The following is a 19767-nucleotide window of genomic DNA, read 5'->3' on the forward strand; positions in this document are numbered from 1 at the left end:
AACTAGAAACATTTGCTAGAGAGTAGGGGCTATCTTATTCATCTCTCCTTTTTTTCAGGCGGGCATCTAAGTACCCAATGTTTTAAATATCTCGGACACTTGTCCATTTTTTCCTCAACTCTTTTTTCTTTCCTTTCCTTTTTTTATGAATAACTTTTGCATAGACCCATGCCTCTTTTCTACAATAAAACTTTTGAGAGATAGAAACAAGAATTTGGAGCATTTATTTGGTGGATGGAAAACCTAATAAACATGATTTTTTGTTCACCCTCATGTAGGAGTAGAACATTTTTGGGTGGTGTGTAAGTGATCTTGATTTTAAGAGCATGACAAACTGCTAATAAGGGTCAACAAAGCTTGACAAAACTCAATGCAAAAGCAAGCAACATATATGTGGAAGTTTCCTAGCCTAAATAACATGTATGGCTCTAGTGGGAATTCAAGCTTTGTCATACAAGAACTCATCATGTAGCATTTTTGTGTTTTTCGAAAGATAAATCTCCAAAACTTTAGTGTCACTTGGAACAAGATAAACAACAGCTCATACCTTCTCATATCATATCCATCAATTACCTACACTTAGATCAAGCTTATGCTACCCACGAGTTTCATGTTCAGAGCAAATCCTTATATCAAAACAATCTTATCCAAAACTCGAGATAATTCAAGGCTGAAAACTAGGTACTTAAAAGGAATTACAATAGAGCAACTATTCATCATTTCCATTCAAGAGATTATTCTGAGTCCTCTTTATTTATTCAACTCTTAAAAATAAATTAAAGGAAACTAGACACACCTTTTATTTTGTTTTAGATCACACATTATTACTATAGCTATATATATTTATTATAAAGATAACTTTTTATTTTGTTTCATTCATCATTTTCTTAACTATTGAAAAGAAACTAAAATCTAAAACAAAAGAAGAAAGAATACTTACCTGGATACACGAGAGTGCTTCTCCCCCAAGCTAGCTCTTTTGGTGGGGGTTCCGTATTGTAAGTCCTTCGAGCTGGACTTCTCCTTATAAAATTCATTAATACCTCGATTTGTTTTGAAGACGATGATTCTTATAATGACGCCTCTAATGGTGATGTCACCTTCTTCCGCCAAACCTGTCTTGGTTTTGAGTTTTGATTTTGGTTTGATAGGTTCAGGACCTTCACTTATAGAAATTGAGGAATTGTTTTCCCCACACTTTGCTTGAAGTGTGTCCTGCTATAAAACAAGGTAGAGATCAAGTGCATGGGCTCTGTTGGTGGGAAAACACCAATAGGACCAAAACTTTACTTATTCTTCTCTAACCTTAGCCACATTGAACAAGATGAAGTTGATGTTATGTGCTTTGTTCAATTATAACATAGGCGGTAAGATTAGAAGGTTGAGCATGAATTTAGCATTTAAGTTCATTTGGCAGAAAAGGGTTGAGTTTCTTAACCTTGGAAGGATTGTCTATCTATAAATCTTCACATGATTATGACTATCATCTTCCAGAGATAAGATGTGCAAAATTTTAGATCATTTGGTTAAGGCTATGAGATCAAGAAAATTGTGCTAGGAACAAGCTCAAAGAACTAAACATGTTGAGTTAGTCAAATTGGATTGAGTAAGTTGTGACTCAAACATGTTTGTTTATTATTTATGTACCTACCAGAATCAAGGGAAAACTTTTTTAAAATAATGGCCATTTACCTTTGCATGTTACCTTTGTCATTGGGGCATGGTAGCACCATATTATGAATGGTAGATGTCTTGTGATGGTCCTTTCCTTTTTGCTTGAGGTTTTCCTTGTTCGGCTTGCCTCGCAGCTTAAGCTATTTATGAGCTTCTTGTCTCTAGGGTTGCACTCCTTCTTTCTTATCCTTTTGTCATGCCTTCTTTCTGCTCTTCAATCTTTTGATAGCCTGTTAGACCTTCTGCCTCACTCATTGTTTATGCTTGCAAAGGATTAGTGTGCAACACACACCCGTAGATACAATTTTGAAACACGGGTTGTTTGTCCAGAATTTTGTAGTTTTCATCTATGCTAATGAAAAGATGGTGTTAGAATTATTTTAGCATAGTTTTTGTTTATCATGTTATGTACAGGCATAGCTCAAGGAAAAGGTAACTTGCAGCTAAAGACAAAGCGAATGACTATGAATGAGTTGTGTCTTCTTTGCACAACGTTCATCATCCCTTCTCTCTTTTCTGTAGGATTTTCTTTGCTTGGGGGGGGTATGGTATGGGCCACATTGATCACCAGGGCTTCCATTCTCCTATAGTTCTAGGCCTTGCAAGCATGGATGGCTTCACAACTCCACCTACCATGTTTAGCACTAAACTTAGGCATAGGGTCCACCCTAATAGGGACTGAACTCAGATTTGTAACTTTAATCCTAGATGTGAACTTCTTCTGGATGTCATTCTTGTGATGCACGATTATGTATTGCATTGTGTGATGTCTAAACTGGTTTGATATTCTTGAGGTGATGGTCCCTACTAACTTGTACATGATGTGATGTCAATATCATTCTTGCTTGCTTCATATCTCTATTCTGTGTTTGCCATGACTCAAAAGATAAGGCTAGGGTTCAAAGGAGACTCTGTCGAGGGCTCTTCCAAAGCAAGGTAAAGGATAAGGAGCTACTTAGGATTCTAAAGAGTTTGGGGTTCTTGGGCTTAGGGATACCTCTAGGATTGGGAAAGACAAGGGGCTTCTAAAAGGCTAGGAAGGATAGATAGGAGGATCAGAACTGCTCTCTTTGACTATCATAGTATAACATGCCTACTACTTAGGGCAATCTAGGTACGAACTTCAATTCTCACTTGGGTACTCCTATTGTTCCCTCCTAGTCCCGTGATACATAACACCTTTTAAGTTGAAACATAGTTTGTAGGTTAAGGACAAGAGGCAAGATTAACCAGTGAGGTAAGGATTACTTTAACTCATAGGTTTTACACTAGAGCATAGTGTTGACGGTCACTAACACCCATTTTGACCATCAACATTCCACCCAAAAGCATGACAAAGTGAGGAAAATCAACATCACATGTGATAAATTTTGTTTATAATTCACCTAGATCCACTTGTGCTTGAAGAATTATTTATATGTAGGAAATATAGCAAAAATAGGCCAAATTGGTGTCAAACATCGACACATGGAGCAAGTGGACATGACAGGGGGCCTTAGGCACACTTGGTAGCGCCGCTCAGCCTCACAAGGGCACTACCTGGCCCCCCAAGTGGCCTGGCCATGTCACCGATCCATGGGAGCTGCTCCAAAGCCAATGACAAGCATCCATTCAAGTCGGTTTGATCAATGGACTAGATTTGGTGGATTGATGGGCCCATTGTCATACACTTGGGAGCCTCCAACCGACGTTGGAACCACCTTACTATCCAAATCTCCACACGTGCTATCTTAGTAACTGCCATTGGGAGCCAACCATCGTTGTTGGATTAAGAGGTGGTGGAATGGAGGGCCAAAAAGTGCCCCCTTAGCGCCGCTCGGTACCCCAAGGCACCCAACCAACCTCCTACTACCTACAAATACCCCGCATGTCTCTCTACACTATAAATAGAGGGTGTGGAGCTTGGTAGAGAAGTGCTCCATTCATTTCCAAGCTCTCCAAGCTTCTCCAAGCTCTCTAGCTTAGCTTAGCTTTAGTAGAAGTAGTCTAGTAAAGGAGTAGAGCAAGAGCGGAGCTTCTCTTAGAGTCCGGAAGAGTCTTTTGGGTCTGGTATAGATCTTTTGTAATTCATTCATTTAGCATTTATTTTTGTTAGTATTTATTTTAAGTACTTTATTCTAGTATTATTGATTTGATTTACTTAATTACTTGTTCATTATTAGTGAGCTGAGGTGCTTATTGTTTGGCATTAGTAGCATAGGTTATCTTATTATTAGTAGTCTTTCATTAGTATCAGTTCCACCATCTAGTTAGGGTGCTTTGATCTCATTTTATTGGAGCTCGGATTGAAGTAGTAAGTTTATAGATTAAGCGTGGTGCTTAGGCTATATATTACCTGTGGATACGGCTAGGCCTCTAGATAGATTCTAGTAGGTAGCAAGTAGTGACAACCTTGTCCATCCTCTATTGTCGACATAGAATTTTTGTCCTATGCCGAGGGCACATGCAGCAAGCCGGAAGGGTCTACTCGATGGAGTACATCCGCCTAGCTTCAGCGTAGGGGTGGTCGATCCTACGCGATCCTCCCAAGACATGTTAGTCAATTTGACCCTGCAATTGACAAGGAGAGAAAGTTCATCGGTAATTAAGGGCGGAACTTGTCGGTGTTGCCAGACAGTCCCGAATATGCGGCTATGAGAGCCTGATATGAAAGGAGATCGACTAAATAGTCGATTCCAATATATTCATGAGAATAAATCAATTAGAGCTCATGGGGTTGTGTAAAGAGAATCAGTTATCATTGAGGATAAATATCATTAATCAAACATTTATTAATCAATGACAATAAGATGTCAACAATGATCGGTATGTGCTGAGCCAATGATTATAATTAACCGAACCCCTTTTTATATAAAGAAACAATTCAACATCACTTAACCATTTAATAAAGATAAATCTAATGAACATGTTAGATCTCATCTATCATCATGACTAGTGGGGCATAAGGCAGAATCATGCATGCCGTAGAAATAACAATAGTCTCGATGACCCTAACTCATTACTAATATCAGTGGGGCATGAGGCAGAATCATGCAGGTGGTAATAGAATAATAAGATCATGGGTTTAACATATCTTTTAACCTATCTTTACTTCAACGGTCTCATGATGTGAACTGTTCGTGAAAGCGCTTGATATCGGATAAAACAGCCGATTCAGGCATGACACACAGTTAAAGTCATGCCTTACCAGGAATAGATCTACTAAATATCGATCCCCACTCCATGGTGCTAATAGTGGGGTGTGAGGCAGAATTACACAGGCCATGATAGCGGGCCATGGAATGGTTCTCTCTAGCCAATGGATCTACTCAAGATGCAATAGGCCTTAACCGCACATTATGCACAATCAAGATTGATGTAAAACAACCGATAAGACATAACTCATCGTTTAAGGTGTAGATTGGATCAGTTTTTAGGTTAGCAAATGATGGGTCAAATAAGATATAAGGCCGATCTAAATCAATCTCAATCGGGCAGAGTGATATTGCTATAATTAGATAAATAATGAAAGCAATAAGCAATATCGGTAACTTAATGAATCTACCAAAGACTGCCATTCTAAGGTAGAGCCAATAACTTCACCTTGATCTAATTCAAGCAGTGGGGTGTGAGACAGAATCACACAAGCCATACTTGAATTAAACAAGAGTCGATAACTAGCTTATACTAGAGCCACAGTGGGGGTCGACCGGATCGATACAGCCATACGAACAGAGGTATAAACCTTGATGGTACTTACAAACAAGCAGTGGAGGTCGACCAGATCGATGCAGCCATACTCGATAAAGAACTCAACAAGATCTACTCTACTCCTATTCCTAAGGGGTGGCCAGAGCCGAAAAAGTAATTGACTTGTATTTGGATTGATTGATTCCTTTTTTACAATAGACAAGGGTTTGGTATTTATATCCGGGCCCTAGGTGTGACTCCTGTCTGAGCACAACTTATTACAATTTTTGACCCTAGAGAAAACATTCTTAATTTAATATAACTTGGACTCTAAAAGCATCTAGGCCCCTAGTTGGGTTTCGGTGATTAATGACAATATGTGATTACTATGGCTAACGTGTGTTTTGTAGAGGCAATTAAGTTAGGTCATGGTAATGGAGATCGATTGGGCTATCATGGTGGTCATGCCCCTATGATGGAAATCATTTTGGTTTTCAAAGGATGGATGACAAGGTTAAGGATGGACTAGTTCTAAGTGTCGATTGGAGTTGAAGAGACACTTAGAATAGTTTAGGACTTTGTTTTCCCTTTGGCCATACTATTAAGGGGGTATGGATGGGTAGCTTGACCTAGGTGAGTCTAGTGGGTTAGGTGTGGTGCACACTTGCTAAACCTAGCACTAGGTAGCTCCTAAAAAGCCCATTGGAGCAAACTTCATTCAGGTATGATCGAAAGTTGGAAGTGAATGGAGGGTCAAATACTGATCGGACGCTAGTTTCGGTGTGATTGGATGCTGGCGTAGAGTCCGGTCAGTTCATTTGATCAAGGTGAAGTCATCTAAAAGTGACCGAACGTTGAGAGGTGAAGTGACCGAACGCTGAGGGCCAGCGTTCGGTCGACTCCAGTAAGGTTCTAGTGAGGGAAAATCATGACCAAACGCGTTTGGTCACACTTTAGACACTAGAGTTCGGGGTGAACTGACCAGTGCATCCGGTCAACATGACCAGAGCGTCCGGTCACCCCGTAGAGGCACATAATGGTTTGTTTTTTAGCCCATGTTATAAATACTTCCTCCATTCGTGTGTGGGGGGACTTTTGCTCATTTCAACAGTTGAGAAACACCTTTGAGAGTGCCAAGAAGAGCAAGGTCCTAGTGAGGTGATTGAGATTTTAGAATCCCAAAGAGAGCCCTCATTAGTGAGATCAAGAGTAGCAAAGTGTGCATCCACCATTCTCATTAGGCTTGTTGTGGTCAAGAGAGAGTTCATGCTTGTTACTCTTGGTGATCACCATCATCTAGATGGCTTGGTGGTGATTGGGAGCTTGGTGATCATCCGGCAGAGCTTGTGGATGACCCAACTCAAGTTGTGAGCGGTTGTGGGTGATTCACCGTGACGGAGTGTCGAAGAATCAACCTGTAGAGAGCACTTGATCCTTGCATGGATCAAGGGGGAGCTACACCCTTGCGCGGGTGCTCCAACGAGGACTAGTGGGGAGTGGCGACTCTCTGATACCTCAGCAAAACATCGCCATGTTCCTTCTTCTCTTTGTACTTTGAGCATTTACTTTGAGCAATTCAATACTTGTCCTTACATTCATAGAATTGCCATGCTAGAGTAGGATTGGAACTTAGGTTGCAAGACTTTTTGTGTGATAGAACATTAGAAACACTTTCTAGGCACAAGGGGTTAATTGGGCTAATAATAGGATTTAATTATTGCAAAGAAATTTAGAATTAGCCCAATTCACCCCCCTCTTGGGCATCTTGATCCTTTCAATTGGTATCAGAGCCTCGTGCTCACGTATTTAGGCTTAACCATCGAGAGAAAGATGTCTCACTGGGGATGGACCTCCTCCTATCTTTGAGGGGGATGATTTTCTATATTGGAAAATTCGCATGGAGGCGTACTTAGAAGCTCTAGATGTTGGAATACTTAGAGCCGCCTCACAAGGCTTACCAAAACCTTGGGATGCTACTAACCTACAAGGCGATGAGGTGAATTATGAGAAATGGAATGCAAAGGCTCAAAACACCATCTTTAGAGGTCTTTGCAAAGATGTGTTCAAACGGGTGAGGAACCACAAAGACGCCCATGCACTATGGTCGGACGTTTGTGCGCTCCATGAGGGAATAAAGAGTGAGCATGAGGAACACTATCATCTTGTCATGAAAAAGCTTAACTCTTTTGAGATGCTTCCTAAAGAATGTGCTAATGAAATGTATTCACGTTTGAATGTTCTTGTAGAGGAAGTCAATGGGCTTGGACTCACTCAAATGCAACCATCTGATGTGGTAAGAAAGATCTTGAGTGTCCTCCCCATTGACAAATATGGGCATATTGTGACCATGCTTCATCAAGGTGATCTTTCCACCTGCTACATTGACACAAATCTTGGGAAAGATCAATGCTCATGAGATGTATATGCACATCACACCACAAGATGGTTCATCCTCTACCAAGAAGAAAGACAAGGACTTAGTATTCAAAGCTAGCTAAGAGAAGGGCAAAGCAAGACATGAGTATGAGAGCTCAAGTGATGATGAAGTTGATGATGCAAGTCTTGCCCTCATGGTGAGAAAACCCACCAAGATGCTAAAGAAGCTCAACAAGAGTGGCATCAAGTTCAATGGCAAGAAGAAGTTCTTCACTAGCTCTAGAAGGAAACAAATTTCTGAGATGGATTGCTACAATTGTGGAGAACTTGGTCATCTAGCACACCAATGCACCAAGCCCAAGAAAGACAAGTTCAAAAACAAGTACAAGGGCAAGAAAGATGACTCAAGTAATGAAGAAGAAGATGAGAAGAAGAAAAACAAGCCATACAAGAGGAGAGATGGCAAGAAGGACTTCCACAAGAAGAAGAGTGGAAAGGCATACATCATTAGTGATTGGCTCACGGACATTGATTCATCTAGTGGCTCATCCGATGATGATTGTGACAACAAGAAGGTGGTCGCCATTGTAATTGACTCTTCATCATCTTCACCGACCACCACCGCCATCATCCTCTACACACCTATGCCTTATGGCCAAGGGTGATCGCAAGGTATCAAATGATGATGATAGTAGTGGCGATGAACATGCTAGTAATGATGATAGTGAGAGTGATGATGATGAATATGAATCACCTTCTTATGATGATCTTGCTAGATTGCTAAAACAATACACTAAGATAATTATAAAGACTAGAGCTAAGAATGAAAAGCTAGAAGCTAAGAATGATTCACTTTTGGCAAAATGTGATTTGGCGGAAAAGGCTAGTATTGAGCTTAGAGAAGCAAATGATGCTATATTATCCAAACTCAAGGGGCTCAAATCTTCTAAGAAAGAGCTTAGAGATAAACATGATAAACTTGAGAGGATACATAATGAGCTCATCACTAGCCATAACAAGCTAAAAGAAGAATATACAACTCTAAAGATCAATCATGATAATCTTGTTATTGCTCAAGAATTCTTATCCAATGAGCCACATGATGCTACTAACGATGTTGTTAAGATTGATATAGCTACATCATGTGATGATTTGATCATTGAGAGCATTGAGCAAAGTTCTAGTAGCAAGGGCAAGTAAGTGCTCGAGGCCGATGATTATGATGAGTTTGTCAAGCTTAAGAATGACAATGAAAATCTCAAGAAAGATCTTAAAGAGATCAAAAGCCACAACACTATTATGCAAGAAACTCTTGATCATGATGGTGACTTGATCCTTGAGAATGAGAAGCTCAAAGAAGAGAACAAGAAGCTCAAGGAAGAGAAAAACAATGATGCTCTCAAGAAAGAGAACAAGAAGCTCAAATTGGAGAAAGAGCATCTCAAGATTGGATTGAGCAAGTTCACAAGAGGCAAGCATCTACAAAGTGAGCTACTTATGAACATCATCATGAAGATGGATAGAAGTGGCATTGGGTATTTGGCAAATCAAGAGAAGAAAGCTCAAGCTCAACAACAATACAAGTCAAAGCCAAAGCCAAAGAGATGTTTTGAGTGTGGACAAGAAGGTCACTTTGCCCATGAGTGCCAAACTCCACCACCACAACACTTGCCCAAGCATGCTAGACCTGTTGCCTTCAATGCTCACTACATGCTTAGAATGGATTCTAGTGGAAAAATGAAAGTCATGTTCTTAGGACCTCCTAAACAAGAATAGGCCTAAGAGAATTTGGGTTGCAAAGTCACTTGTTGAGAAGGTGAAGGGCCCTCAACAAGTTTGGGTTCCTAAAGCTTGATCTCTTGTGTGTAGGTGAACTACAAGACCAATGGAAGTCATTGGGTTATTAATAGTGGTTGCACACAACATATGACCGGTGATCCTTGTATGTTCACCTCACTAGATGAAGAAGTAGATGGACAAGAAAGAATCACATTTGGAGATAATTCAAAGGGCAAGGTTAAAGGATTGGGCAAAGTGGCAATATCAAATGATCATTCTATCTCAAATGTGCTATATGTTGCTTCATTGAGCTTCAACTTGCTATCTATTGGACAATTGTGTGATCTTGGCTTCCAATGTTTGTTCACCGAGAAGGAAGTTGTTGTATCTAAGAAGGATGATGATCAAGTGATATTCAAAGGATTTAGATACAACAACCTATATCTAGTGGATTTCACCTCCGAAGATGCAAATTTGAAGACTTGCCTATTCACCAAAACAACACTTGGGTGGCTATGGCATAGAAGACTTGCTCATGTTGGGATGAGCTCACTCAAGAAGCTGATGAAGAATGATTTGGTGAGAGCATTGAAGGATGTGAAGTTTGAGAAGGACAAGCTTTGTAGTGCATGTCAAGACAGCAAGCAAGTTACAAATACTTATCCAACCAAAGCTTTCATGTCAACCACAAGAGTGATAGAACTCCTTCACATGGATTTATTTGGACCAACAACATATAAGAGTTTGGGAGGAAATCTTTATTGTCTTGTGATTGTTGATGACTATTCAAGATACACATGGGTATTCTTCCTTCATGACAAATCTGAAGTTGCATCTTGCTTCAAGAAGTTTGCCAAGAGAGCACAAAATGAATTTGAAGTGAAGCTCAAAAAGATTAGAAGTGACAATGGGAAGGAATTTGACAACACAAACATAGAAGCCTATTGTGATGAAGTTGGAATCAAGCATGAGGTCTCCGCAACATATACTCCTCAATAAAATGGTGTAGTTGAGAGAAAGAACCAGACATTGATCACTCTTGCAAGAGCAATGCTAGATGAGTACAACACCCACAAAGCTCTATGGGTGGAAGCTATCAACACCGCATGCTATGCATCCAGCTGCCTATTCCTTCAAAAGTTCCTTGGCAAGACACCTTATGAGTTCCTCAATGGGAAGAAGCCGTACGTCTCTTTCTTTAGGGTGTTTGGTTGCAAATGCTATATCTACAAGAAGCGGCAACACCTAGGAAAGTTTCAAAGATGTTGTGATATTGGTTTTCTTGTTAGTTACTCATCAAAGTCCAAAGCATATAAAGTATTTAATCATGCCACTGGTTTGGTTGAAGAAACATATGATGTGGAATTTGATGAATCTAATGGCTCCTAAGGAGCACATGAGAATCTTGATGATGTAGGTGATGAACCATTGGGGAGGCTATGAAGAACATGTTGGTTGGAGACATCAAGCCTAAAGATGATGTAGATGCTGTAAAAGTGATTGATCCACCTTCTTCATCGAGTGTGCCACAAGATGGTGATAAAAATGGGAGAGTAGAAAATGAAGATACTCATGTCTCCCATGATCAAATGGTGGTACAAGCACAAGATGTTGATGCTCCACAAACTTCTCCTCAAGTGGTCAATAGAAGAAATACACCTCTACTACAAGATAATCCACAAGATCTCATCATAGGGAGTCCATCAAAGGGTGTAATGACTCACTCATAAAAACTTGCTTCATTTATTGCTCATCACTCTTTCATCTCTTGCTATGAGCATACCAAGGTAGAAGAAGCTCTTCAAGATCTGGATTGGATAAATGCCATGCATGAATAGTTGAACAACTTCACCCGCAATGATGTTTGGACTCTTGAAGAGCGGCCAAAAGGTGCAAGAGTCATTGGAACAAAGTGGGTGTTCCACAACAAGCAAGATGATCAAGGTGTAGTTGTGAGGAACAAGGCAAGACTAGTTGCAAAGGGGTTCTCTCAAGTTGAAGGTTTGGATTTTGGAGAGACCTTTGCACCAGTTGCAAGACTAGAAGCCATCCGTATCCTCCTTGCATATGCATCACATCATGACATAAAATTATATCACATGGATGTGAAAAGTGCATTATTAAATGGCTTTATTAATGAACTAGTCTATGTTGATCAACCTCCCGGGTTTGAAGACCCTAGATATCCTAATCATGTTTATAGGTTGTCCAAGGCATTATATGGGCTTAAGCAAGCCCCAAGAACTTGGTATGAGCGCCTTTAGGACTTCCTCATTGAGAAGAGCTTCACGATCGGGAAGGTCGACACCACACTATTCACCAAGAAGCTTGATGGGCACATCTTCATTTGTTAAGTGTATGTTGATGATATCATCTTTGGATCATCAAATGAAGATTCTTGCAAAGAGTTTGGTGAATTGATGTCAAAGGAGTTCGAGATGTCAATGATTGGAGAACTTACATTCTTTCTTGGTTTTCAAGTCAAGCAAATGAGAGAAGGTATTTTCTTCTCTTAAGAGAAATATACAAATGATCTTCTCAAGAGATTCAAGATGGATGAATATAAGCCAATCAAGACACCAATGCCAACTAATGGACACCTCGACCTAGATGAGGGAGGTAACATGATTAATCAAACTCTCTACCACTCTATGATTGGTAGCTTGCTATATTTAACCGCATCTAGGCCTGACATCATCTTTAGTGTGTGTATGTGTGCTAGATTTCAAGCTAATCCTAAGGAAACTCATTTGATAGCCATTAAAAGAGTCCTTAGGTATCTCAAGCACACACCGAGCATTGGCCTTTGGTATCCCAAAGGAGCTATATTTGAACTAGTTGGCTATTCCAATTCGGATTATGTCGGTTGCAAAGTTGATAGAAAAAGCACATCCGAAGGGTGCCATTTGTTTGGTAGATCACTTGTGTCTTGGTCCTCCAAGAAACAAAATAGTGTGGCCTTGTCCACCACCGAAGCAGAATACATTGCCACGGGTGCTTGTTGTGCACAAATACTTTACATGAAGCAAACTTTGCTAGACTATGGTGTAGTTCTAGAAAAAATACCTCTTTTGTGCGATAATGAAAGTGCGGTAAAACTTGCAAATAATCCAGTTCAACACTCTTGCACCAAGCACATAGATATCCACCATCACTTTCTTAGAGATCATGTTGCTAAAAATGATATATCATTAGAAGGTATAAGGACCGAGGATCAATTAGCAGATATCTTCACTAAACTGCTAGATGAGGTGACTTTTTGTCGATTGCGGAATGAGCTCAATGTTCGTGATTTTACTAACTTCACTAAAAAATGAGCTTGTGTTGTCCCTTGCATTGCATTGTAATATACAACATGTTTAATTTTTGATAATGCATATAGGGCTTGTCTAACATGGTTAAGATAACCGCCATAAAGCGTGTGAAGAAGCTTAACCTTGGATCAAACTTCACAAGCAACTAGATTTACTTTCAAGTATTGCATTGCATATGCATAAATGTTGCTTTGTCGTTTATCTTCAATTGCCCTCTTATTGCCTATTTTCATAAAAAAGAATTATAGCCTAAGGCAAAATATTTTTGAAAAATATGAGGGTTTGAGAGAGGTCACTCATATCAGTCCCAATTGGTGTTTATTTGGATCTTATTAAAGTTGGGACATTAATTGGCAACAGGCAGCATGAAGGACTTTGAAGATTTGCTAGGAAAAGAGTGACCGGACGCTGCACTGGACTCTGATGTCTAGTGTCCGGTCAATTCATAGGAGGTGAACCTGCTACGAAGGAGTGATCGGACACTGAAACTAGTGTTCTTCCAGCATCTGGTCAGATGGTGATCCAGCGTTCAGCCAATCAAAGATGATGATGGCAGCTTGGACCGAACTCTGGCTGCATCCGGTCGGTGTCCACCAGACACGTCCAATCGTGATTCTAGGGGTTTTGGACCTCTCTAGAATCGACCGGATGCTGGGTGGCAGCGTCCGGTCGCTGCCAACGGAGCGTCCATTCAGTAGAAAATGTGCGGGACTCAATCTCTTATCTTGTTTCCTTTTCTATCATGGTCGGGGGAACCCTTATAACCATTCAATGCCACGACCTTGCCCTAGAACTGCCGCTGCTCCCTAAGCCACACCCTGCACTACCACTCCCTATGCCACGCCGCTACCGCATCCCCGCGCCGCCGCTCGCATTGCTCCGCACCATGCACCGCCATGCCGCACCTTCATGCGCCCGTGCCGCCGCCTACGCTACTTTGCGCCTCGTGCCTCTGCGCCCGCGTCGCCGTGCTGACAGCCCACGCCACCACAACTTGCCTGTGCCACCACTCTTGAGCCAAGCCACCGCACCACCATTTCCCTAGCACAGCTCCCGCGCCAGCACCTGCCTCCTGCTCAGTTTTAGTGCTAGAGTCCCTGCCACCGATCCTCGTCGACCAGCAAACCCTATGTCACGGAACCGACCAATTTATAAGAGCACAAGTACAAAAACAATCGCCGAAACGATCAAATTCTCGAACTTGAGCCCATATAAATCCGGTAGTCAATTGAAATCTCGAAGGATTTCAAACCAACTTGCATACAACCAAGATCACAGTAATCCAACATAACATATCGTACGTTACAACATTTTGCAGACGTTCACAATTAGATTACATCATCACAGAGTCATCGTTATTACAAAACAAGTCTTGTAAGCATGCGGAAGCAAATAGTTTAACTCACACACCGAGTTCAAATACACATACTGGTTTGCTGATCACAAACCGCAAAAGCATTCTGATAAGAGAACAAAGATCATGCCCATGATCTAGTCTTCATCACCCGCCAGGTGGAGACAATACTTGTAGAATCCCTGATATAGAAGGTCATCTACAACAAGAGGGAATAAACCCTAAGTACAGGAATGTACTCAGCAAGACTTACCCGTCAAAAACCAAACAAATGACACCAAGGATTATGCATAGCTTAATGTAGGGGGAGCTGGCTGACACTTCCTTTTTGCAGAAAAGCATAAATAGTATGATCAACTCTTATCCTGACTAGCAGTGACTTTTTAGTCATTATCCTATCATCTATGTTAGCACCTATACTAAGCAATCATTTTATTAGGGTGCAAACATTAATAATCATATTAGGTATTCATTGTGGCAACCTTATCATCATCATCATCCATTTAACCATATCGTGAAATTAATTGAATCTACGTTGCCGCTGCTCAGTCAAGTTCTCACTATCTAGGAGAGACGGCGATTTGAATCGATTCCTATCTAGCTAGAGGGGTATTCCTAAACACAAACCCTGCTTCCCCCGTCAGGGTCGCAAACAAGTCACCTTTGGTACGATTCAGGAGTCGCGAGTCCGAACAGATCGACATCCTCAGAGAACCACTCTGCCAAGGTTGTTCGGGACTCTAACCCGCCTTGGACTTAAGCCAATGGCTCTCCGCACATCCTTAGTACCTCCAGAATGTCGCCACTGCTCGTGTCCCTGGCCTGAGTTGAGCTACTAGGCTTCGCGGTCGGAACGACTTATCCGGCCAGCTAAGTGTTAGGCTACGTTCAACATGACATGAGGACGTACAGCGTATCGGTCCTTAAACGACTCAGACGGAGTCACTATGTTCAAACCTACACAAGACCCCGCCCGGTCTTAATTCATTATTCACATGGTTCTTTTCCACGATAGCGAATATAGCCAACCGTGATCCACCTCATCCTAAAGCTCGCAGGTGACAGAAAATCACCTGACTTCTACCGCACTAAGCATGGCTAAGCATTTAACCTGTTCCTGAACTTAAATAGGATTCCAGTGCGATATCTGGACAAGGAAGAATATATAATGCAGCAATTGGTTCCAACCAATTCCTATACTTAATGCATCATCAACAATAAAAGATACTCAATGTATTTGTAAAAACATGAGAGGCTTAATATGCTCCGGGGCTTGCCTTTCAGGAATGAGGAAGGCTGGTGGTCAGGGCACTCGGGCAATTCCTCTGCGGCGACTACTTCGTCGGCTTCCTGCACCTTGGGTTCCTCCTCTTGGTTGGCTCCCTCGAACTCCAGCAACGTCACTCCCTCCGGCACACCTATTGCATGAATGCGCAAGATAAATATCATGGATGCACATGAACGAATGTCAGGGATGCTCGGGGAATGCACATGTTCGCTGTAGTTTGCATATTCCAATTTAAGCCCCATTCAAATCACTTTCACTTACCATGTTTATACAACCTAATGTATAATTGCTCATCTTTAGTTAATGACCTAGCACCTACACCTAAGCATATTCTCAAGTTAGGCTAACCCCTAAACAATCAACGAGAACATTGCGCAAGCATACACTCAAGCATTTGTATTTCAACCAATTGGAGACTATGTAGTGGTACAGTAAACTAGCCATAACTGGAGATTTATAAATCCAATTGATATGCAACAAGACAATCTAGAAAGCTTATAAAATTGTCTACAAAACATTTTCAGACCTCCAAGCATGATTCAACACTTTACCAAGTCGAATTCATAAATCAACAGAACTCTGTCCTTACAAGGCAGAGAGTAGGTAAAACTGGAACCTAACTTTAAATAGCTGTAGTTTCTAAACTACTAGGCCAAATGCCCTCAAATTTTGACAGGAGCTAGATACATAAATTATCTACAACTCTTGTATTCATTACAATCACAGAAAACCAAAATATCCTGGGGAGCTTTCTAAAGTCCCCAGATCTGTCCAGAGGGACATATTGCAAACGAAATAATTAGTAACTCATGATGTAAACATATAATTGGAAAAAACTAAATCTACTCACATGTCACACATATCACAAGAACACCAGAAAGTAGGGTGTTCATTCCCAAAACATTTCCTCTAATACCTTTCTTAATTTATTTCATTAATTAGAGGAAATAGTAAACATATATGAAAGCTACCCCATTTAATCTACAAAAATTACAGTAGACACTACATTACCTAAGTAGACTACCATAAAAATTTCACACCATTTGAGTAAGTATAACAACCTACACAAAAATGGTAAGGCAGAATGGCTTAAAATGGCATAATTAGGAAACCTTAGTGAAAAGTGTCAAGCAACAGATTTCATATTTTTCCTAGCATCGTTAGGGTACTAGGATACTCTCCAACAAATTTCATGGTCAATGGATTCATAAATAATTTACTAAAATTCACCCAAGTATCTACCAATGACAAAAGGAAAATCTATAACTCAAAAACTACACATGCAATGACTCTCAAATTTTAACCAGAGCTTCTACCATACAAGACTAGCTTACTCACAAAATTTCATAATTTTTGGATCACAGAAACTCAAGATATGATTTAAACAAGTTTGCATGCATTCAAAAACACTTTTCAAGTTCCTATTTAATTCATCCAAAATTTCTACATAATGTGTTCAAGACATATTTTTCTTAAATACAAGACCTAACTGTGAGTCTAACAAAATTGGAACCATCCAATTTGGATCTACAAAACAGGAGATACAAAAATATCAAATCAGCATTCAAAACTGCATTTTTGAGCTATCCTTAGAAACAAGCAAACATTGATGAGTGGGACCTGGCTGTCAGCCGGACCCACCGGTCAGCGAGACAAAACAGAGGAGGCGCACGCGATGGCGCGGCACACGGCGAGGCTCACCGGCGGCGGCTCCTCCGACGAAATCGATGGCACTGGCGTGATCTCCGTGTTGAGGGGGTTCGATTGGTGCTACAAGCTAGAGCTACGACCTAGCGGAGGGAGCTTGTCGTCGGTGATGGCGGCGCGGCAAAGCTCCGACGTGAGCTGCCAGCGACGGCAAGCCATAGCTGGCTCAACCGAGCATGGCATGAGCAACAGGAAGTCACCACCATGCTATCCCAGCAAAGAGAAGAGGCAGGGAGGGTTCCTAGCTACCCCAACCGACTGCGGCCTCACCTGAGGTCAATTGACCGCGCGGAGATGATGACGAGCAAGAGGAGATCTTGGCGGAGCTTCGGTGAAGGTGTAGTGTGTGTTTTTGTGGTGGTGAGTGCGCGGGAGCTTGACGAAGCTCTCGGCGGCAATGGAGGAGCGGTGGTTCCACTGCTTCGGCTGTGGAGGAGAGGCAAGGAAGCAAGGAAATGAATGAGGCACAGGGGGCTCTCAGTGGCGTGCTGTGGTTTCAAATGCCGAGCTTAGGCCCAACATGGCCTGACTGGTCAGGCCATCGGTGACGCGCGGCGCCATGCGGTGGTGAAGTTCTGTAACCGGTCGGTCTACTGTAGCATCGATTCAGTGAAAACGATCAGCCTGACAGCGTCACTTTACAGTGCTTGATATCCTAAACCGTGGAGAATCAGTGAAAACAACATACATGAAAGTTGTAGCCCTACATATAGTCTACAATTTCTATAAAAAGACCAAGACCTAATTCCTAAAGAATCATGAGTAAAATCATGCCAAAGTTGGCTCAATCAAACTGGAAATGGCAGTTAAGACTTAGCAAATTTTTCAAGTGTTGACTCCACCTTCAAATCTGACTTGTGGGTCCTTTTTGAACATGTTGTGCACATTTTCATGAGATGGCCATAAAACAACTTTTGTTCCTTATATAATTTGCTATAACTTTGTTTTAGGTTGCTCAGACATGCAAACATCCTAAGCTACACTTTTTAAATAGTCCAAACAAAAGGGTTTAGGGGTCAAAATTGGTCAAACCAAGACTTGGGAACCTAATTAGTCAAAGTGATCAACATGAACAATGTTCCAAATGACATTATAGGTGTAACTAGGTTACTTAAAAGAGTTTTTAGCCACACCATACATTGGTCACATAAGAATCAAGCAAGGTATGTACTGAAACAATGAAAAACACATGAAATGTTACAACTGTTTCATAATCATGTTTCACTTGTTTCATAATCTTGTTGCATAGTACTAACTAACTTTGTTTCACTAAGTGAGTGACACATGTTGCACTTAAGTGTTGCACACTTTACATTTCATAAAAGAAACAACACACATGAAATATACAACACGTTGCAATGTTTTGAAATCATGTTTCATGTGATAGAAGTTCACGAATGGATGCATGATGCTTATGTTCATGAAATGCAGTGCAAATGTGGAGGCCAAACACCTGGTGTTAAAACCCTCCCCCTTATAAAAATCTCGTCCCAAGATTTGAAAAGCGTACCATTGTTGATAGAATTCCTTATAACCATCCCTCAAATAATCTTCCCTTTCCCATGTTGCATCACGTTCACTACCCTGATTACTCCACATGACTTTGTAGAACTTGACCACATGACTCTGAGTCACTCGCTCATGAGTGTCAATCACTCGAACCAACTTTTCTTCAAAGGTCAAATCAGATTTTAACTCGATATCCCCCAATGGAACTCTCTCTTCAGGGACGCGAAGACATTTCTTTAATTGGGATACATAAAAGACATTGAAGATAGCACTCATCTCAGGAGGTAATTGAATCTTATACGCCACTTTACCACTTTGTCCAATGATTTCAAATGGACCAACATATCTTGGTGCAAGCTTTCGCTTCACACCAAAGTGTTGGACACTTTTCATAGGTGAGACCTTCAGATAAACGAAGTCTCCAACTTCAAATTCAATAGGTTTTCTACTGTCGATCAGCATAACTTTTCTACCTAGCTTGAGCCACGGCCATGTGGGTTTGGATAGTACGGACTTGTTCTTCGGCTTCTTGAACAAAATCAATTCCAAAATATCTCCTTTCACTGGCTTCTACCCAGTTCAACGGGGTTCTACACTTCCGGCCATACAAAGCTTCAAACGGTGCCATCTTTATGCTCTCTTGATAACTATTATTGTATGAGAATTCAGCTAGGGGTAACCATTTTTCCCATGAGCCCTTAGCTAAGATGACACATGCTCTCAACATATCTTCTAAGATTTGATTCACTCGTTCTGTTTGCCCATTGGTTTGCGGATGATAGGCAGAACTTCTTACGAGCTTAGTCCCTAATAATCCGTGTAAGTGCTCCCAAAAGCGAGCAGTGAACTGTGGTCCTCTATCTGAGACAATAGTATGAGGGATCCCATGAAGTCGAACTATCTGGTTGAAGTACAACTCCACATTGTTGGTTGGACGAAAATCTATGCGGACTAGAATGAAGTGTGCCGACTTGGTCAGTCGGTCCACAATTACCCAAATTGAGTTAAAATTCCTCTGAGTAGTAGGGAGTCCAACTATAAAATCCATACTTATCTCTTCCCATTTCCAACCTAGAATAGAGAGTGGATGAAGTAAT

This window comes from Miscanthus floridulus, chromosome 15 (genome assembly GCF_019320115.1).
Source record: "Miscanthus floridulus cultivar M001 chromosome 15, ASM1932011v1, whole genome shotgun sequence".
Taxonomy (NCBI): domain Eukaryota; kingdom Viridiplantae; phylum Streptophyta; class Magnoliopsida; order Poales; family Poaceae; genus Miscanthus; species Miscanthus floridulus.